The sequence below is a fragment of the Musca domestica genome, unplaced genomic scaffold, assembly GCF_030504385.1.
Source record: "Musca domestica strain aabys unplaced genomic scaffold, Musca_domestica.polishedcontigs.V.1.1 74, whole genome shotgun sequence".
NCBI lineage: Eukaryota > Metazoa > Arthropoda > Insecta > Diptera > Muscidae > Musca > Musca domestica.
Genome location: NW_026712391.1, coordinates 2868073 through 2891129, shown reverse-complemented (window position 1 = coordinate 2891129; position 23057 = coordinate 2868073). Strand labels below are relative to the sequence as shown.

The 23057-nt window shown below is 36.1% G+C and overlaps 1 protein-coding gene across 1 annotated transcript in view; it reads left to right on the top strand.

Moving 5' to 3' along the window:
* Positions 1-437: 437 nt before the first annotated feature.
* Positions 438-23057, top strand: part of LOC131806370 (prolactin-releasing peptide receptor-like) — an 83021-nt gene continuing 60401 nt past the window's right edge. Inside the window, exon 1 of the mRNA XM_059130403.1 lies at positions 438-1121. The gene's annotated coding sequence lies outside the window, so the exon portion shown is untranslated. The remainder of the gene's footprint in view (positions 1122-23057) is intronic.

Below are 23057 nucleotides of genomic sequence, written 5' to 3'. Positions count from 1 at the left end.
ACAACGCCATAGGCCCAAAATGTTTGTTGTAATGTTGTAATTTCCACTGCGATTGCTTGCGGTGCTATCCTCGCAGAATTGTCTTTGCTTGACTTTCTCAAGTTTATTTACATATTTTCCCTTCTTCCCCACCTGTGGTCGTGTCTCTTTCTCATTTTCCACCTTGCTTCTTAATTACAAACGGAGCTAGGTGGGTACCTATACATATTGGCAAATTACGCACTGATAATTGTACTATATCGCCCGCTCTTCGATATGCTGCCGCCAATAGCGATAACGAGTCAAGCGACGAACATCTCTCCACCACAGCCAAGAATGAATGAATGAATGCAGTGCCTGCGGTAGAATGTTTTCATTATTTCCATTTTCTCGCTGTTCGTTCTCCAGAGGCCTGTGTGGCACTCAACGATGTTGGTTAGTTGTTTATTGGCATTTTTGGTAAGCAGTCAGTCGCGCTAGTAAAACACACTGCTCGGTATTTAACAGAAAAAAAAAAAAACAAAAACGAAAAAACGGTTCAAAGGCAACATTTAAACAAAACGCTGGACAACAAATTGCAAGAAAGTTATGCGTTGTGAAAAAATAATCAAATGATTTGTGATTACCAAAAATAATAGGAGGAGGAGAAAAAATTTTGAAATTTTATGACCAAAATACCGCAAGCGACTAGTGCATGCGTCGGTGGAGATTGACGTTTAATGATGAGTTTATGAGGTTTTTTTTTCTCTTCCCATTTCTTTGTTCTTGTTTACGAGATCTCCCCGCGTTGTAGTGCAAATATGTGTTCCTACCACCAAATAATAAAAAAAGAAAACAAAAATTGAATTAAATTAAATACCAAAAAAATTTAAATTTTTTACTTGAAAAAAATTTCCATGATTTTTGGCCACTTTTATGCCGTACAAATTAAAAATCGGAAATTAAAATCGCTTTTATGAGCCAATAAGGAATTTGGAATTTGAATAAAAGAATTTTTATAAGATAAATCAAAAATTCCACCAAATCGATCTTTTTAATGACCAATTTTTATGGCCTAAACAAGTTTTTAGTGTAAAGTGTTATTTATAAAGTGAAATTCCTTGGCCACAATTAATTCGGATATTTTTTGGCATTAAAAGGAGGTATGTATGTTTTGTGGAAATTTTTGTTTTGATGCAATAGAGCCATAATATTTATTGATTTTATTTAAACACTTAAATGCGATTTATTTCGATAAACTAAACTGAAAGTTTTTGGTGGGACCATTCACGACTTCAAAGAGATCATTTTTGTTTTGTATTGAAAGTATGCAATTTGGATGAAAAAAAATAAACGCAAATTTATGGCCCATTTGATATTGCGGAATTTTATCATAAAGATTTAACAGTGACGACTCTTGGCCATAGATTTCAAAAAGGCTATATATTTAAGAAGACTAATTAAAATCAAGAAAGAATTTAAAGTTTCTATACAATTCGATCAAATGATAGAAACAAGACTTATTTTTTAACCTCCATCATAAAAAATCTTAAGTTATTCTGAAAAGTAATTTACTTATAATCCCTAACATTTGGGGCTTTGGCTTTTTGACATAACATAAACAAATACTGAACTGTAGCCTATACATGGGCTGCGGAGAACCGTTGTGACCATTTTTGGTCACTATCCAACGGCTCGATTTAAAAAAAAAAACACTAAGGAATGCTCAAAAGTCGGGAGGTGCCGACTATATGATACCATACACCACTATGCATATATAGTAGAATTTTCGTAAAAGAAAGGTCTATATTGGGCATTTCTGAGCTCTATGAGATATCTGGTACAAAATATGATTATGGTAGAGTGCATATTCCGAAAGTTGGAGATTTTAACACCAAATCGGATAAAACATATATATGGGAGCTATATCTTAACCGATTTCCACCAAATGTAAAGTACTTATTTCTATACCAAATTCTGTCTGAAGTGCCCAAATTCACACCATTTGGACTGATATTAGCCATTTGGTGCCAAGAAACCTAAAATCGAATGAAGATACATATGGGAGCTATATCCAAATCTGAACCGAACTTGATAAAATTTGATCTATGAATTGCTGGGCTGTATCTGATATCTAGTGCTAAATATCAGTCTTGTGGTATATGCACTCCACGAATGTAAGGGACTTAAACACCAAAATCGGATGAAACATATATGTGGGAGCTATAGCTAAATTTGAACCGATTTTTACCAAATTTGAAGCACATGCTTGTAGGCTGAATTTGGTCGGATGTAGAAAAGTAAACATCATTTGGACTGATATTAGCAATTTGGTGCGCAAGAAACCTAAAATAGGACCGATTTTCACCAATTTCAATAAGGTTCGTTCTTGAGCCAAACAAATGTTATTTAGAAAATTTCATCTCAATCGAATAATAAATGCGACCTGCATTTTGTTTACAAAAATACATGGACAGACAGACGGACGGACATACATAAATCGACTCAAAATGTGATTCTGTGCTGATCACAAAAAAGAACTATGGGTCTATCTCGTTTCCTTCTCCATGTTACAAACAAATGCACAAAGAAAAATACCCTCACCACTATATGGTGTTGGGTATAAAAAAGTCATATTTATTGTAAGAAAAACTCTTTGATTTGTATTTCCGCATCGAGGCTTAACTTTTTTTTTTTTGAAAAAAATTCCAGAGGTATGGTTTTAAACCCTGATTCCGAGAGAGTAGTTTTTCTTGGGGTCCAAGTCCCGGTTTAGACTCGGACCTACTATAACGAAAGGTTATTTGAATGGTTATGAAAAGGCCTATCGCACAAATGATCACAGTGGTTATTCAAAACAGCACGAGAGTTGTATCTGTAGATTATTGATTGATGGACCCGAATTTTTCGAAAAATACCTCAAAACATTTCCAAAATGCTACAATATTTCTTATTATCTTTCTGAGATTCAGAGATATGGGTCTTTGATCCCGGACTAGCCGATTATGCTCAGTACATTGAATTGATGTTTTCAGAATAAGCAAGTAAAAAAATATTAAGTTCGGCCTGGCGAGACTTTTAATACCCTCCACCTTAGAGTAAAGGAAACATTAGAACCCATTATGACCAATAAACACCAATTTTTAGACAAATCCGTGAAAGAATGTGGCGAAAATCATCCAAATACCGAATATCGGGAGCTATCATTATAGGGGGCTATACCAAAGCCTGGATCTATACATGCAATGTTTCGGCACCGAAGCTAGAACCTATTATGGCCAACAAATACCAATTTTTAGACAAATCCATGAAAAAATGTGGCAAAAATCATAAAAATACTGAATATTGGGAGGTACCGTTATATGGGGACTATACCAAAACGTGGACCGACATATCCCATTTTCAATACCAACCATCCTAAACACAATACAAATTGTTCTGCTAAATGCTGACGGCCTACGTCAAATAATGTGGGCTGTATCGTGATTTCAACAGACAGACCGACTGACAGACAGATAGACGGACATCGTTAAATCGACTTAGAATTTTATGCTGATTATGAATATATATACTTTATGGGGTCTACGACGAATATTTTTACACCCTCCACCTTGGAAAGGTTCGTTACTTCGCATAGCCGGTGTTGGATATACCAAGAAGATAAAATATCAAGCCCCAGCCGAAGGACAGCTAATTAAAACAATATGAAAATTCGGAAAACTTTGGTTCGGTTAACCGAAGAAACAAATCTCAAGCCCCCTTAAAAAAGGGATCAAATCTAGAAAAAAATTAATCTCAAGCCCCGGTGGAAGGCTAGCTACATAAAACAGCATAAAATTTAGAAAAATTCAGCAGAATGGGATAGTCTGGGTTCAAAGACACATATAACTGGATCCAGGAAAAAAATGGCATAATTGTAACATTTCGGAAAGGTTTAGAGTGTAATTTATTTATTTATGATTTTTTTTTTTTGGGAATTCCAATATGGGACATATTTCGATTTTTGGAGATATTTTTTTTTAAATCCGGACCCAAAAAATCAAAATACAACTCCCTGTTTTAAATAACCCCATCATGTGACCACTGGTTGGATTACCCGGATTTTGGAACTTAATGTTGGGTCCAATATCTAGGTAACTGGGTTCTTCCCTCAAGGAAAAATTATCCTCCCGGAATCAGGGTATAAGCACCTATCTCTGAAAAAAAAATTAAAAAAAAAACAAATTCCCAAAAAATGGGCTTTTAAAATCTTAAAAAAATATAGTTGTGGACCTAAGAGAAAACCCAATTCTAATATGTCTACTGCTCTCTGAAACATTTAGAATTCTGAAAATCAGAGAACATTGCAACATTGGTAACACACCTAAACGTTGACCGATTTAGCAAATTTTCGATACAAACCAGCCAGGTTTTTAAGCTCCATTTTATTGGCTCTTTCTAGTCGAGAGTGTAGTTGATTTATTTTTTTTCGACTTCTACTCCGACCCCGCAGCTCTGGTCTATTCAGTTGAATTTTGTGGTAAATATGTGCACAATACTCATAATTGGTTGTATTTTTATACATATTGAGGCCATATATAGTTGTGGACCTAGAAGGAATAGTACGCCATATTCCATCTTCACACATGATCTTGTGGTGACAGAAATATTGGTATGTGCAGAATTTAAAAATAATAGTATGCTCATTTAGCGTTCTATGAGCTTCAAGGTTATTCAGAATGTTGACCCTTTTGTGGTGGAGGTACCAGAAGGTACCTTGTGTTTAAAGAGAATCGGATGTATAGTTCGCATTTTAGGAGAATTATAATAATTGGAAATTTTGAACCTTTGTGGGGTAGGTACATGATGGAGTGGACACTGTCACAAATATTGGGATATGCAAAGTTTGTACAAAATTGGATGAGCATTTTGACCCCTTTTGTGAGGGAGGTAGCTGAAGGAGATGTCCGTCAAGATAAATTTAAATTTAACTAGCAAAGACACAAACCAAGGTGACTTTTTCTCCCGTTCACAAAGGGTTAATAAAGAGAGAGAGAGAGAAAGAGAGAGAGAGGGAGAGATAGAGAGAGGGAGTAGTAAACCAGAAAAAATTAAAGGTAAACTAAATTATATTAGTTTTCATCAAATTTCATAATTTTCCCTACAAATTTCAAATTTAAAATGAAATCGCTAAAAAAAACCTAATTAAAATTTACGTTGAAAAACTTTGAAACCCTTCACTCTACATTTAAACCGAGAATAAAATATTTAAAAATGAAGCGGTGTCGTGGCTGGGCACAAATGAAAGATCTCGAGGAGTACTTTCCGAATCTGTGGACCTTATAGCCAAAAATAATTTCAGACTTAGGAATTTTTTGCATTTTCTGAAGAATTATCGCTCAATTTTAGGGAAATTGCAGATAAAAGCGTCCACAGAACGGAAACTAAACATGAAGCGGTGTCGAGGCTGGGAACAAATGAAAGGTCTCGAGGAGTACTTTCCGAATCTGTGGACCTTATAGTCGAAAAGAATTTCAGACTTAGGAATTTTTTGCATTTTCTGAAGAATTATCGCTCAATTTTAGGGAAATTGCAGATAAAAGCGTCCGCAAAACAGAAACTAAACATGAAGCGGTGTCGAGGCTGGGCACAAATGAAAGGTCTCGAGGAGTACTTTCCAAATCTGTGGACCTTATAGTCAAAAAGAATTTCAGACTTAGGAATTTTTTGCATTTTCTGAAGCGGTGTCGAGGCTGGGCACAAATGAAAGGTCTCGAGGAGTACTTTCCGAATCTGTGGACCTTATAGTCAAAAAGAATTTCAGACTTAGGAATTTTTTGCATTTTCTGAAGAATTATCGCTCAATTTTATGGAAATTGCAGATAAAAGCGTCCGCAGAACAGAAACTAAACATGAAGCGGTGTCGAGGCTGGGAACAAATGAAAGGTCTCGAGGAGTACTTTCCGAATCTGTGGACCTTATAGTCGAAAAGAATTTCAGACTTAGGAATTTTTGGCATTTTCTGAAGAATTATCGCTCAATTTTAGGGAAATTGCAGATAAAAGCGTCCGCAAAACAGAAACTAAACATGAAGCGGTGTCGAGGCTGGGCACAAATGAAAGGTCTCGAGGAGTACTTTCCAAATCTGTGGACCTTATAGTCAAAAAGAATTTCAGACTTAGGAATTTTTTGCATTTTCTGAAGAATTATCGCTCAATTTTATGGAAATTGCAGATAAAAGCGTCCGCAGAACAGAAACTAAACATGAAGCGGTGTCGAGGCTGGGCACAAATGAAAGGTCTCGAGGAGTACTTTCCGAATCTGTGGATGCTTTTATCTGCAATTTCCATAAAATTGAGCGATAATTCTTCAGAAAATGCAAAAAATTCCTAAGTCTGAAATTCTTTTTGACTATAAGGTCCACAGATTCGGAAAGTACTCCTCGAGACCTTTCATTTGTGCCCAGCCTCGACACCGCTTCATGTTTAGTTTCTGTTCTGCGGACGCTTTTATCTGCAATTTCCATAAAATTGAGCGATAATTCTTCAGAAAATGCAAAAAATTCCTAAGTCTGAAATTCTTTTCGGCTATAAGGTCCACAGATTCGGAAAGTACTCCTCGAGACCTTTCATTTGCGCCCAGCCTCGACACCGCTTCATTTTTAGTTTCTGTTCTGTGGATGCTTTTATCTGCAATTTCCATAAAATTGAGCGATAATTCTTCAGAAAATGCAAAAAATTCCTAAGTCTGAAATTCTTTTTGACTATAAGGTCCACAGATTTGGAAAGTACTCCTCGAGACCTTTCATTTGTGCCCAGCCTCGACACCGCTTCATGTTTAGTTTCTGTTCTGCGGACGCTTTTATCTGCAATTTCCATAAAATTGAGCGATAATTCTTCAGAAAATGCAAAAAATTCCTAAGTCTGAAATTCTTTTTGACTATAAGGTCCACAGATTCGGAAAGTACTCCTCGAGACCTTTCATTTGTGCCCAGCCTCGTCACCGCTTCATTTTTAAATATTTTATTCTCGGTTTAAATGTAGAGTGAAGGGTTTCAAAGTTTTTCAACGTAAATTTTAATTAGGTTTTTATTTAGCGATTTCATTTTAAATTTGAAATTTGTAGGGAAAATTATGAAATTTGATAAAAACTAATATAATTTAGTTTACCTTTAATTTTCTCTGGTTTACTACTCCCTCTCTCTATCTCTCCCTCTCTCTCTTTCTCTCTCTCTCTCTCTCTCTCTCTCTCTCTCTCTTTATTAACCCTTTGTGAACCGGAGAAAAAGTCACCTTGGTTTGTGTCTTTGCTAGTTAAATTTAAATTTATCTTGACGGACATCTGAAGGAGTGGATCGATATTGCCCATCTCCGAACTTTTCATATCATAATTTATTGCGGGAGGACCCCTTACTACGTCAGTGGTTTGCCGGTAAAATTGTATGCAGCTGGGCTTTCAAAAATAAAATGTTAAATATATTGAAAAATAGTTCAGAACAAAAGCCAAGTAACAATACCAATTTATTCAGATTAACAACTGATCAAATATTTTAACTGTGGAACGCGTCACCGGAAGCTATTGAATATAGAAAAAACACTTTTTATGTTTATGATCAATTCTGAAAAATCGTTCAGTTTAATCGTGTTATATTTTGGAGTCTGTTTGTTTTTTAAACACCATGGTAAAAATATTTCAAGGTTACTTCATTTCCCATAAGAGTATCCAACTCTGAATTTCCGGTTATTTACTTTTTTCGAATTAAACTGCATAGACATCAATGGATTTATAAATAAATATTTTTATAATGAAAAGCTGTCACCAGACTTATTTTTCAAAATAAAAGGTTACCATGGTAACCATATTATCTGCCAACACACTAATATAGAGAAGTTTATGGAAATACCTATCCAATCAGTGGTCAAATAATGACCACTGAAACCAGTTATGTTTAAACTGCTTCCGGAACAATACAAATAGATTGGTAGTTTTGTACCGAAACTTTTGGAAAAACTCCTAAAAAGTCGAAAATGAAGAAATTTCGGTTCCATTGAGATCTATATACTACATTACCGCCTAAACTCTTGTCAAACTTACCTATTCAATACCACCGTCTTCATCCCCCCTATAACGTACGTTATATTAAGTTTGTAATTAAATTTTGAACTTTTCGGAATAAACATTTTAGACCCCAAAAAGTATAGATCTTGATCAACCATAAAATCTATGTCGACTTAGTCATGCCTGTCTAGATTTTAAGTATTATTGATATTTGAAGTTAAAAATCGGACCTCATATAGCAAATTGTCTGAGCCTAGTATCAAGGTTTTCATACAGCTCTCAGATAACGGTACCTCCATATATTCGAAATTTTTAAGATTCAAAACAACATATTTAATATATTTTCATACCCTGCAACACTATGTGTTGGGGGTATTATAATTTTGATTGGGCCAAAAATTATGTAACACCTCGAAATACTCCCTCTTAGGAATGTATATATGGATCTTCCTATCTCGCCGAGCTGAGTCGATCTAGCTATGTATGTCCGTCTGTCCATGTTAATTTGTAATCACTCTACAGGTCGCAATTATGGCTTGATCTTCACGAAATTTAGAATGGAGGTGGGACTAGGAGATGATGGCATAATATTTAGGGGTTGAAATGGACCAACAACTAAAAAAAATTCCTGATTTTGCAATTGCTCTACAGTTGGCGGAAGTTGGCATGGGGCTATTGCTTAGGACTGGGCAGAAGTATCCCAATTTTGATGCTCATCAGGTAATATTTAGTGGGTGAAAAAAAGTCAACTTTCTCATTAAACCGCGAATATTTTTAATCCCGCCGAAATCACAAATAGATGAACACGTCAATTCTGATCGTTACGTAGATGTCGATAGTAAATATATCGGATATATTAAGCGAAATATACACAATGTGTATAAACAAAGGAAGGGGATGTTAGCTGAAATGCTTATATCTCAAGAATGGTTGGACCGATTTTGACAAATTTTGTCAATTCTGAATGCCCCCCTGGCATAAAAGAATAAAATGTAGTATTTTGTGATATTTTTTATTTTTTCATAGTTTTTATCGCATGCGATTTTTTCCATTTGACTTAGAATATTGAAATGTATATATTGTAATACTTTTTCACCTTAGAAGACCGTAAGAAAGGTCACAAATAGAAACCAAAGGACACAAAAACTCGCATGAAGTTAGAGTTTAGGTCAGCGTGTAGAATGGAGCACTACTTTTGTGTGAAAAAATACCAACATTTCCATTCTACCAAAACACTGAAAATAACTTACAGACGATATCCAAAATACACAAAAAGGGGAACTCCTGGCTTTGCTGATTTCGTTGACGAATATAGTCAAATACAGTAGACAAGCAAATAATATAGATGAGTCTAAATTTGCTTTTGAAGATGATCGCAAAATATTTAGGGCTTCAAATGAACAAAAAACAGAAAAAATTTCCTGATCACACAATTGAAACCAATCGACACGCCTGAGAAGACATTTAAGGATAGGAAATAATTATAGTATTTAGTTGTAAAATGGACCACAACAACTAACAGTACGACGGAGTGCGTAAATATAGGGCTCAAAATGCTAATGGTAATATCTGGGCAGTGCATCGTGACATAATTTCAAAAGTGAAAAGCTTCTAACATATTGTAGTGTTGTAGGGTAATACATGGTCGGCCCCGCACGACTGTAGCCTTTGCATACTTGTTTTTTATTTTAAAAGTGTTTTTATTTAATTATTGGACGGTATTAAAAATTCGGCCTGGCCGAACCCAACAGCTTTTTATGCTGGTTATAAATATTTCCAATGTCTGTAAAAATCATAGCATACATCGTCGTTTAAAAAGAACGAAAAACAATGACAAAATTAAACCCATTCCAATTTTATGGCATTCTAAAACTTCAATGACCTCACATTCCAAATTTCAAAGAAAACTTATTTCGAGTGGAATTATTAATTTTAATTAAATTTTTACGACTTCCTTTCAACAATACGCATTTTTCAATGTAATTTTGCTGCTTAATTACATTGGATTAGGAATATTTATTGAAATAATATTTTTTTCACTGAAATTGTATCCAATGTGTATCATTAATCATAATTATCGCATAATCTTAAGCAAAAACAAATAAAATCCCCACAGGAATAATAGGAATAAAATTTTGATATTGTGTTATTGAAAATGCAATAATTTCGAAAGCATCAAATAATTACTATGGTAATCGCTATATGAGACTTGAGTCATAATATTAAACAGTTTAAAAATTTTTGTTGGATTATTTTAGTATAATCTTTCAAAATATTTTGAATCTGAAGGCGTAATTTTATGAGAGCTATACGAATTAAAAAAATGATCTTTTGTGTAAAACGTGCCAGAAGAATTGGACCAACATATCTTTATGCGTAAAATGTAGGCCTTTTGGGTGGAGTAGAACCGTGGACCAATATTTTCCATATACCCTTATGAACCTTTGGGGGAAGTTACTGACCAGAGGGGGCCGAAATATTTTTTATTTTCCCACTTTCTTTAATATCGGCAAAAGGAAAAGTAATCGACTGAATAATCCCATAACCAATGGTCGCTCTCCCCTCTTTTTATCGACCGTAGCATCTGAATAAATGCCGAATATTATCGCGAAAATATTCTAGAGGGTGTATTAAAGCCTTGGGCACGCAAACATTTTGGCCGCTGACCTTGGACATTCCAAGAGGACTCAGCACCATCGCACTCAGCACGCGCTTCCCAAGAATGGTTACAAAATGAGGTATCTCGCTTCATTTCCAGCGCACGATGGCCACCAAAATCTCCGGATACCAATTCATTGGACTATTGTGTCTGGAGTATTTTGGAAAGTAAGGTTGACATTAAAAAATACCAAACTGTCGATTACCTCAAGCAAGCGGTACGCAGGGAATGGGCCAAAATATCGCAGAACAACTTTTGGGCAGAGTGTGACGGTTTCATTGGCCGTTTGAAGGCCATAATTCGTGCCAAAGGTGACCAATTCGAACGAATCTAAACTTATTCTAAAATTTGATGTTATTTCCGACATTTTTATACTCTCCACCATTCTATGGAGGGTATATTAACTTTGTCATTCCATTTGTAACTCCTCGACATACTCATGTGAGACCCAACAAAGTATATATATTTTTGATCAGCGTAAAATTCTAAGTCAATTTAACGATGTCCATATGGCTGTCCGTCTGTCTGTAGATCCACGTTTTCATATAGCCAGATATTGCGGTACCTCCCGATATTCGGTATTTTGATAATTTTAGCGACATTATTCACCGGAATTGTTTCAAATTTTGTATTTGAAGTTCGAAGTGGATATTACAGACTAGGACAGAAAATTGTCTTTGCAGGTCCATGTTTTAGAATAGCCCGCTATAACGGTACCTCCCAATATTCGGTGTTTTGATGATTTTAGCGCCATTATTCACCGGAGTAGTTTCAAATTACGTATTTAGAGTTCGTAATTGTAACTACAGTCTGTGACACAAAATTTTCTATGCAGGTCCAGGTCTTCGTATAGGCCCCATATAACGGTACCTCCCAATATTCGGTATTTTGATGATTTTAGCGTCATTATTCACCGGAGTTCGTAATTGGAACTACAGTCTGTGATACAAAATTATTTGTGCAGGTCCACGTCTTCGTATATGCCCCATATATCAGTACCTCCCTATATTCGGTATTTTGACGATTTAAGGTACAATACCCACCGAAATTGTTTGAGTTGTCGTATTTGAAGTTCGTATTGGATGCTTCAGCCTGTGACAGAAAATATTCTATGCTGGTCCAGGTCTTCGCACAGCTCCGATATAACGGCACCTCCCTATAAACTGTATTTTGATGATGCTACATTATGATGCTTATAACAAACAATGCCATGTAGGTCAATGTCGTATAAACCCCAATATAACGGCTATATTCGGTATTTTTAAGATTTTAACAGAATTTTTAACGGATTTTATTTTTTGAAATTTTCCAAATTCGTTCCATATGGTCGAGGGTATTCAAATTTCGAATTTACTGCTTTTTAACTTGTTTTTTGAAAATAGCAAAATTCATTCCAATTGGTGGAGAGTATTCAAAGTTCGACCCGGCCAAAATAACAGCTTTTTTATTTGTTTCATATAATCCTCATCGAAGTCATATCATGCACTACCAATACGAACTTTTTTTGTTACGGGAGCTCTAATAAATACGCATAGTGGTGTGGGGTATCTTATAGTCGGCCCCGCCCGACTTTTGACCTTTCCTTACTGGTTTTTATTATTTTTGGGCTGCTAGTAATGCCAAGGGTGTGTAATCTCATTAATGGTAATACTGAACATGAAATATGTGTTTAAAATTTTTTGCTGTGTTATGGGGGGGAGAAAAATCAAATCAAACAAGTTAAAAAGCAGTAAGTTCGGCCGGGCCGAACTTTTAATACCCTCCACCATTTGCAACGAATTTGGAAATTTTCAAAAAATAAAATCCTTAAAAAATTCTGTTAAAATTTTAAAAATACCGAATATAGCCGTTATTTTGGGGTCTATACGACGTGGACATACATAGGCATTGTTTGTCATAAGCCATTACCATATTCAAATTCGAAACTTGAAATAAACGGTGAATAATGTAGCTAAAATCATCAAAATACCGAATATAGGGAGGTACCGTTATATGGGGGCTATACGAAGACCTGGACCCGCACAGACAATTTTCTGTCACAGACTGTAGTTCCCATAACGAACTTCAAATACCAAATTTGAAACAATTCCTGTGAATAATGTCGCTAAAATCATCAAAATACCGAATATCGGGAGGTACCGTTATATGGGGGCTATATGAAATCGTGGACCTACATGGCCCATTTACGAACTTAACCTGCCTACTGGAAAAATAAACATGTGTGCAAAATTTGAGCCACCTATCTTAATTCATTCGAAAGATAGCGTGATTACAACAGACAGACGGACAGACAGACAGACAGACGGACATCGCTAAATCGACTTAGAATTTTACACTGATCAAGAATATATATACTTTGTTGGGTCTGATATGAGTATTTCGAGGAGTTACAAACGGAATGACAAAGTTAATATACCCTCCATAGTATGGTGGAGGGTATAAAAACGTTTTAAATTTTTTAACGTTTTCACATAACTTTCTATTTTCCCTTTTTAATATTTGTATTTCGCTCATGTCCGCTTTACACCAATTATAATTTAATTTCATTGATAAGACAGAAGTGTCTCATTCCCCTTAGCATTTATAAGACATTATGGCAGACACGTTTTTGGAAACTCCATGCAAATTGCTAACCAATAAAGACTAAATTGAAATATTTAAATGCAGGAAATGAATATCAATTGATAAATCGGTTTGGTTCGTGATTTTCAATTTGTCTGGTAACTTCATGAAATGGCGATTTTTCAAATAAATTTATAAATTTTTTTATTATTTAAATTTCCCAAGAATGTTTTTTTTTTCAACTGTTCACTTTATGTGTGATAAATATAATTAAATTTAAATAATTATCAAAATGTTAATGCTGTCTTAATACTCCGAGATTAAAGGTTACTATTTATGCCGGTAGATAAGAAACGAAAGCAGCTGAGCTGAGCATGCAAAGTGTCTATGTCCGTCATGTTTTTGTTCTATGTGTGTGCGTATGTATGTAAGCATACGCATGCGTGTGTTTGTGTGTAAACTTTATAATACGCCTCCTGTTAAATTATATGAAACCTCAACATAAAATTTCAATTAGTCCGGATTATCCCTGGGAAATGTATAAACATACACAGGCATAAACAAACATCAGTGTGTGTTGAAAAGGCAATTATGATTGATGCTAATGAGAAAAGATGTTTTTTGTTAAAATGAGAAAAAAAAAACAAAACACTTTATTAGTGTGCGTGATTCTTAAGAGAATTTCCATAATACATATTTGAAATTATGCCAACGCTCGGAAAAAAACCGGTCGTTCGTTCGTTTTTAATATCACTTTACCATTAATGTTGGAATACTTGAATTTTATGCAAATTACTATAAAAGTAAACATATACTCATAAACGACCCATTTCAGTTTGACCTTTGCAACAATAATTCTAATAATAATTCTACGTTGATGTTGCCATGCAAAAATAAAAAAAAATAATAATAATTTATGTCTGGGCACACGAGACAAAATGTAAAATTTACAAATGTCAATATCCCGAAATATTATGTGCGTGTCGTCATTTTTCAGCTGACTTTAATAATTTAATTGAAAATCCTTGAAATATGCATACTAACCTATGCAAGCAGGAATAATTTTAACAAGTAAAAAAAAAATTCGACCGGGCCGTATTTTTAATACCCTCCAACTTAGGGTAAAGAAATATTAGAACCCATTATGACCCACAAATATCAATTTTTAGACAAACGTGGACCTCTACATGCATTTTATCAAAACGTGGACCTATACATGTAATGTTTCGCCACCGAAGCTAGAATACAATATGACCAACAAATACCAATTTTTAGACATATTCGTGGGAAATGTGGCAAAAATCATCAAAATACCAAATATAGGGAGGTACCATTATATGGGGGCTATACCAAAACGTGGACCTATACAGGGTGAGATAAAATAACTGCAACAAACTTCATACTGCTGTCATTTCTAAGCCACTCATTCGAAAGCTATTAAAATTATTCCATTGACAGCTCATTATATTGTTTACAAGCGTACAGAGTTGCTTTGTTCCAAAATCTCCGGATATCAATCCGTTAGACCATTGTGTCTAGAGTATTTTGAAAAGAAAGACTGGCACTAAAAAATACCAAAGTGTCAATCACCTCAAGCAAGCGCTTCGCTGGGAATGGGCCAAAATACGGCAGAGCATTCATTAGCCGTTTGAAGGCCATAATTCGTGCCAAAGGTGACCAATTCGAACAAATGTAAATTCATTCTAAAATTTAATGATATTTCCGACATGTTTTGCTTTCATTGAATAAAATTAAAAAAAAAAATGTAAAAATTATGGCGTTTGACTTTGTTGCAGTTTTTTTTTCTCTCACCCTGTATAGTACCATACTTTCTGTACAGTTATACCACATGTGTCTAGAATCACTTCCTTCTCCCCAACCTATTCACCAATGGCGACCTTGATATCAAATTGCAAAATTCCATCTCTATCCCAACCCCTAACAGAAAATTCTGTGGCATTTTGCACTTTTCGTACATTTATAGTACGAATTTCTAAAACCACCTCCACCTCTCAACTGTAGACAGACAGTGACATCCGTATCAAATTTCAGGATTTCAGCTCTGCCCCTTCACCCAATACCATTTTTGTAACGTTTAGTTATTATCGAACATTTATAGTACGCAATTTCAAAACAATCTTCATACTCAAATACCAACGGTGACCTTAATTTCTAATTTCAGGATTTCAGGTCTTTAATTCCCCCCATTGATAAATATAGTACAATTATAATACGCGTATCCAAAACCAACATCTCTCTTAACCACAGGCCCCAACGGTGACATATAAAATTTCAGAGTTTCAGAACTCTATTCATTAACCCAATACCAAATCTAACACACCTACCCTAATAATAATTTTCCGATTTTAAGCACCTTACCAAATTGCACCAAATATACCACTATTTAGTACTTTTCGTGCACTTATAGTACACATTACCAAAATCAAGCAACAAGAAGCACCCCAATACGAAATTCCAGCTTCATCCGTTCACCCTAAACCAAACTGACCCAAAAAGTAGTACCATTTAGTGCAGTTCGCAGACTTAGTACACATTTTCAATACCACCTTTATGTATCAAACTTTCTTTTCAACCTTGATTCTAATACAAAATTGATATATAACTTATATATCTGTTCATATGGTACCATTTTTGAAGTTTAGTTTAGTAAACTTTTCGTAACCTCATAGTTCGAATTTCCTGCACTCCATCAGTGAATCTCATTGCAAACTTCAGAGTTCTAGCTTATTATGTTTGCCCAACAAACTTTTCGTACCCTTTTAGTACGAATTTGCAAAAATCATGCATTATCACAGTCTTACGCACCAATGCTGACCTTTTTTGGGCAGCATTGGTGCAAATATTACCTTGAAGTCGTTCTTCTAAAACGATGATGAAAACTTTTCGTAACATAAAGTATGAATTGTAGAAAATCTCAACCCGAAAAAAATCCGAAAACTCCACTTTAATGAAAACCGTTATATGGGGACTATCCGAAGCCGTGGACGAATACGTATACGAATTTTTTTCTCATAGGCTGTAGTGGCCATTATGAACTTCAAATACGAAATTTGTTACAATTACTGTGAATAATGTGCAAAAATCCTGAAAATACGGAGTATCGGGAGATACCGAAGATGTGGACCTGCACGGATAATTTTCTGTCTTAGATTGTAGTACCCATTAGGAACGAAATTTAAAACAATTCTGGTGAATAATGTTGCTGAAATCATGAAAATACCAAATATCGGGATGTATCGTTAAATGGGGGCTATACGAAGACTTGGACCTGCATACAAAAATTTTTGTCATAGGCTGTAGTACTCATTAGGAACTTCCAGTACGAAATTTGAAACGATTCCGGTGAATAATGTTGCTGAAATCATCAAAATACCGAATATTGGGAGGTACCGTTATATGGGGGCTATACGAAGACGTGGACCCGCACAGAAAATTTTCTGTCATAGGCTGTAGTATCCATTACGAATTTCAAATACCAAATTGCAAACAATTCCGGTGAATAATGTCGGTAAAATAATCAAAATACTACTATAACAAAACATGGACCTACATGGCCCATTTTCAATACCAAAAGTCCTGCAGACATAACATACATTTGAGTAAAATTGTATCAAGCTACTTCAATTCGTTCGGAAGCAAGAGTGACTTCCACAGACGGATAGAAAATTCTGAATATGAAGATATATATCCAATTTGGGTTGATATTACACTGTCACACGCTCCCCGAATGTTGTTCTGCGGTATTTTGGCCCATTCCCGGCGAAGCGCATGTTTGAGTTGATCGACACTTTGGTATTTTTTAGCGCCAACCTTGATTTCCAAAATACTCCAAACACAATGTTCCAACGGATTGGTATCTGGAGATTTTGGTGGTCATTGTGCGCTGGAAATGAAGCGAGGAACCTCCTTTTGTAACCATTCTTGAGTGGCGCATGCTGAGTGCGATGGAGCTGAGTCCTGCTGGAATGTCCAAGGTCTGCGGCCAAAATGTTTTGCGTGCCCAAGGCTATAATACACCCTCCAGAATATTTTCTTGATAATATTCGGCATTTATTCTGATGCCACGGTCGATTAATACGATGTGGCGGCCCACACTATCACCATAGCCGGCGCTTGAGTTCTGGTAGTCAACCGAAGATGCACATTTTCAGCTGATCTCTTTGTCAAGTAAACACGATCGTTTTGTTTGTTTACAAACTGCTCGACAACGAATGTTTTCTTATCGGAGACGGAGAAAACCAAATTCGGCAGTTTACCTCTTCTATTTTCTTTCTGTTGTTTTTGCACTTTTTGGAATTTCAATGGCTTTACCTCGACCTCATTTTTTTAATATTTGCCGAATGGAATATTGCGATACGTTCCACTCACGAGCCATTTTTCGGCCACTGCGACGCGGGTTTCGATCAAGTCGCTTCTTTACTTTTCGAATCATTTCTGCTGATGTTGCTGTTTTCTTCAGTCCACTTCCTCGACGTCGCGCTACACTACCAGTATCACGATAACGAGCTATGGTACGACACACAAAAGATTTATTTACATATCAATGCAGGAGTGCTCTACCGATAGCCACTTGTGGTTTTCCAGCCAAATATAAAGAAATCACACTATCACACTTGAATTCCATTACGAATAACTTTTTTCTGGAAAATTCTCACAAAAATGCTTTTGTACGCTTGTAAACAATATAATGAGCTGTCACTGGAATAATTTTAACAGCTGTCGGACGAGTGCCTTGGAAATGACAGCAGTCTGAAGTTGGTTGCAGTTTTCTTCATCTCACCCTGCATAATTTACTTTCAAACATAAATGTTGACAAAGAGATGTTAGCAAATGAATAATTTGGAAAAAAGTTTGAACATATGATTGCATGACGTTACCTTCTTCATTTTACCATGCTATCATATAAAAATATAAGCGAGAATAGAATCGACTTTCCCTCTACGATTATCAATTCTATTCTGGATCCTGCTCAGAGGATCAATGTCTTTATTGATGAAAATAGAGTCCAAACTCCCATTTCGATTGTCAACTCTATTCTCTATTCGGCTCGACTGGAGCAATGTTCAATGTAAGTGAGAATAGAAGCCAATCTCCCTCTTCGATTGTCAAATCTATTCTCTATCCGGCTCGAAGGACCAATGTAAAGGAAAATAGAGTCCAATCTCCCTCTTCGATTTTCAAAAAAGTAAGAAAAGAAAACCAACCGAATGGTATGGCTGTTGATTCAGTTCTCGATCCGGCTCGAAAAGCCAATGTAAGATGAGAATAGAGTCCAATCTCCCTCTTCGATTGTCAACTCTATTCTCTATTCGGTTTTCCTTTCTCACTAAATATTGCTTCATTCGAGCCGAATAGAGAATAGAGTTGACAATCGAAGAAGGATATTGGACTCTATTCTCCTTTACACCCTCGTTGGTCCTACCACAGGATACACTCGATTGTGGCATCCCTATCTTGCCATATAGACTTGGTTAAAAGTTCAAACCAACGAAGTAAACTTTGTTCCAAAATTCTCAAAATTAACAGCTAAAACTTAAAATCCCCGTTTTTGCGTCTTAGCATCCCCGCACGCCATGCGAATCTCACACGTTTTCATTACACCAAATTAATTCAACTTTCCAAGTTCGGCTAAGTAATGGCTAATTCATTTCATACCGAACGCTTCCTAATTAATATGCACAAAGTTTTGCAAAGAAATCGATAGTTTGATTGGTATTATTGTTGTTGTTACTGCTGCCTGCTGCTGTCGGCATCTTTGTTCCACCACACACTGTTAGGCAAATTGATTGGGCAGAATGGGCAAAAACTTGTAATTTTGCATTTGCATTTTAAGACGATAGCTACAAAACTTATTCTCACATAGAGACGAAAAGTGTTATTAACATTCATATGGGATAAAAGCCGTTTTTGGGAAGAGCGGAAGTAATGCCAGCCACTTTGCTTTTTTGAAATGTGGGATGGGGGAGACATGATTTCCATAAAAAAGTTTGATCTAAGCTAACTTTGTAACACACAATGGCATTTTGCTCCAAAAAGTTGGCTGAGTAAATATGTATGTATTTGTTTGTACACACGGACTGTATTATTTTCTCAGCTGCTCTTCCACAACTCTTTAGTTCGCACATTACTTTAGGGACAATGATGTTGCTGGTCTAGCAAAATATCAAATTTATTTCACAGCAATTGAAACATTTCACCTCCCTTGGTCTCAGGTCAAGACAAAGGCTCCAAAATCCAAAGCCAAAAAACCACCGGAAATTTTGTGAAGCCCTTTTCACTCCGTTTTCTTTTCACAAAAGACTACCGTAACAACTATGTTGTCTCTCTATCTCCCGTAAACTCCTCATAATATCCGATAATATTCGCCTTTTATTATTTCCTACAAAACGTCTAATATTCGTAACGAAACAGGCATGTGCATGCAGAACATACAAAGACCATTAAATCGATGTAATGTTCGTTCCCATGTTTCACGTTGAATTCCTGTTATTCTCCTTCGTTCCTGTTCGCAGAATGAACTCAGGGGGCCGAGAGGCAATGGAACTTGTTTCTATGACACTACGTGTCTTTGGTAAATATTTGTGGCCAAAACACACAAGTGATTTGACTACTTCGGAATGGGTGTTTGAGTGTGTGTGTGTGTTGGTACGTGTGTTTGTGGTCGCACATTGGCAAGAGATGTCAACACATCCATCCTCCAACAACGGATTTCAATGTTTGAAATTTTAAAGGTTTGATGCGCTAGACAACATGTTCGATTCGAACATTTGGTTGGAGGATGCTCTTGTAGGGTTACCAGATTGCAGGTACGTAGGCAACAGAGGAGAACAAGTTATAGAGTATCAAATACGCCCAAACATTATTCACCGGAATTGTTTCAAATTTCGTACTGGAAGATCCTAATGAGTACTTCAACCTAAGACAGAAAATTGTCCGTGCAGGTCCACGTCCTCGGTACCTCCCGATACTGCGCATTTTCATGATTTTTGGGACATTATTCACCGTAATTGTAAAAAATTTCGTATTTGAATTTCATAATGTGCACTACAGGTTGGTATTCACTTAGCTGCACAATGAAGCCGGTATCTTTATATATTTTACTTATGTGCCTATTTCATTGAGTATTTTTATACCCTCAGCCATACGTCTAGAGAGGGTATATATCATTTGATACGGTCAAAACGTGCCTAGTCGAAATAATGGTTTTATATCTTAGGTCTTTTTGGACCAAATCCGTTTCCGGACATTTGAAGTCGATCTAGCGATGTCCGTCCGTCTGTTTGTCTGGCTGGATGGTGCGCAGGATAACTCTAGAAGGGATTATCCGATTTGGCCCAAACTTTTGACATCGTAATATTTTTGTCAAATTTAAATCGAGTTCGGAGATGAGCAATATCGGTCCACTCCTTCAGGTACCTTCCCCACAAAAGGTCGAAATTTTCAAAAAATATATTTTCTGCACAGAAAAAGAAAGAATAATCCGATTTTGCTTAAACTTTTCGAATCCTAATATCTTTATCAGTGCTAGGTCAGGTGTGAAAATGGACAATATCGGTCGACTCTAAAAAGTACCTCCCCCACAAAGGATTAAAATTGTGAATAATTACAACTTTTATAAAATGTGATGTAAAAGTTCGATTGTCTTCAAAATTTCACACATCCCAATAATTTTTTTAATCCAAGGTTTGGTGTTAAGATGGAATATATCGGACCATTCCTTCTGGTACCTTCCCCACAAAAGGTTGAAATTTGGAAGTTCATAAAACGCGGAATAAACATCTGATTCCATTTAGACTTAGCAAATCTAAATATTTCTATCAACACATGATCTGCTATAAAGGCGGAAGAGATTGGACCATTCCTACTGGTATCTCCCTCGTAGAGGGTCAAACTTTTGAATAACTAAAACGATTATAAAATACGAAAAAACATCAGGTTCTCTTTATATTTCACATACTACTTTGTTTCTCCTAGCACAAGATCTGTTATAAAGATGCTATATGTCGGTCCACTCCTTCTGGCATCACCCACACAAAGGGTCAGAATTTTGAATATCCATAAAAATATTCATAAAACGCGGAATTAACATCCGACTCCGTTCATATTTGGTACATTTCAATATTTCCATCAACACAAGATCTGTTATAAAGGTAGTAGAGATCGGACAATTTCTTCTAGTACCTACCCCACAGAAGGCTCAAGATTTTGAAAACAAAACGCTCAAATAAAGCAAAATAAACATTCTCGGGTGGCGCGTGCTGAGTGCGATTGTGCTGAGTCCTTTTGGAATGTGTGCTGAGTCCATTAATACACCCTCCAGAATATTTTCGCGATAATATTCGTCATTTATTCTGATGCCACGATCGATTAATACGAGCGGAGAGCGACAATCGGCTGTTATGGGAGCTCACACCATCACCATAGCCGGCGCTTGAGTTCTGGTGGCCAACCGAAGGTGCACATTTTCAGCTGACCTCTTTGGCAAGTAAACATGATCATTTTGTTTGTTTACAAACTGCTGGAATACGAATGTTTTCTCATCGGAGAAACCAAATTCGGCAGTTCACCACTTTCGGCCGAGCGACGCAACTCTTTAACTCTTTTCAGTCTATTTTCTTTCCGTTGCGGTGTGAGTTTTTGCACTTTTTGTAATTTCAATGGCTTTACCCCGAGCACATTTTTCAATATTTTCCGAATGGAATATTGCGATATGTTCAGCTCAAAAGCCATTTTTCGACCACTGCGACCCGTGTTTCGATCAAGTTGCTTCTTGACTTTTCGAACCATTTCTGCTGATGTAGCTGTTTTCTCCCGTCCACTTCCTTGACGTCAAGCTACGTTACCAGTATCACGGTAACGAGCGATGGTACGAGACGCTAAAAATTTATTCACATTAAAATGCTGGAGTGCTCTAACCATAGCCACTTGTGGTTTTCCCGCCAAATATAAAGAAATCACACTATCACGCTTGAATTCCATCACGAATAATTTTTTTTTCTGGAAAATTCTCACCAAAATGCTTTTGTACGCTTGTAAACAATATAATGACCTGTCACTGAAGTAACTTTAACAGCTGTCGGACGAATGGCTTAGAAATGACAGCAGTCTGAAGTTGGTTGCAGTTTTTTTTTATCTCACCCTGCAGTCCACACCGGGCACGTCGCAATGTTTATACATATTTATTTAGGAACGATATGAAATGGACAGTATTGGCTCATTCCTTCGGAACCTACTTCATAGAGGGTCAACAATTTCAATAATGATAACAGAGGTTAAAATATATTTAAATAATCGAACATTATGTCAGCCTCAGATACTATTTTAACTTATTTAATTAATTTTTGAACAATTTTTCGCTGATGGCTGAGAACACCGTTGACGAATTCCTAGGCTTCAATTTTAGGTTTATGATGTCCGTTATCGCCTTTTTGTCATTAATTCATATCAATTTCGATTCTTCGCCTTTTTTATAAATTACAATTTTTCTGTTCCCTTACTTTTTCTGCCATTTTGCAATGGAGATTAATTTTGGACCATTTGCATTTTTGCCACAAATATATACTGGATAATCATTAAATCTTCACTTAATCTATCAAAGAATCATCTCCTCATATATTTACAGTAGCGACAACCCTCACACACTATCTTTGGGCAACAAGTGCCAGGTATGAACACAACAAGTTGCCATCAATCATGGACAAAGAATCGGCAAGGCGCCTTTTTCCTTGCCAAATAATGAACAGTTGCAAACACATTCTCGCCGGTTTAAGAACATTATTTCAGCGGCCATATCGAAGAACCAAAAGAGTTTTTGTTACCA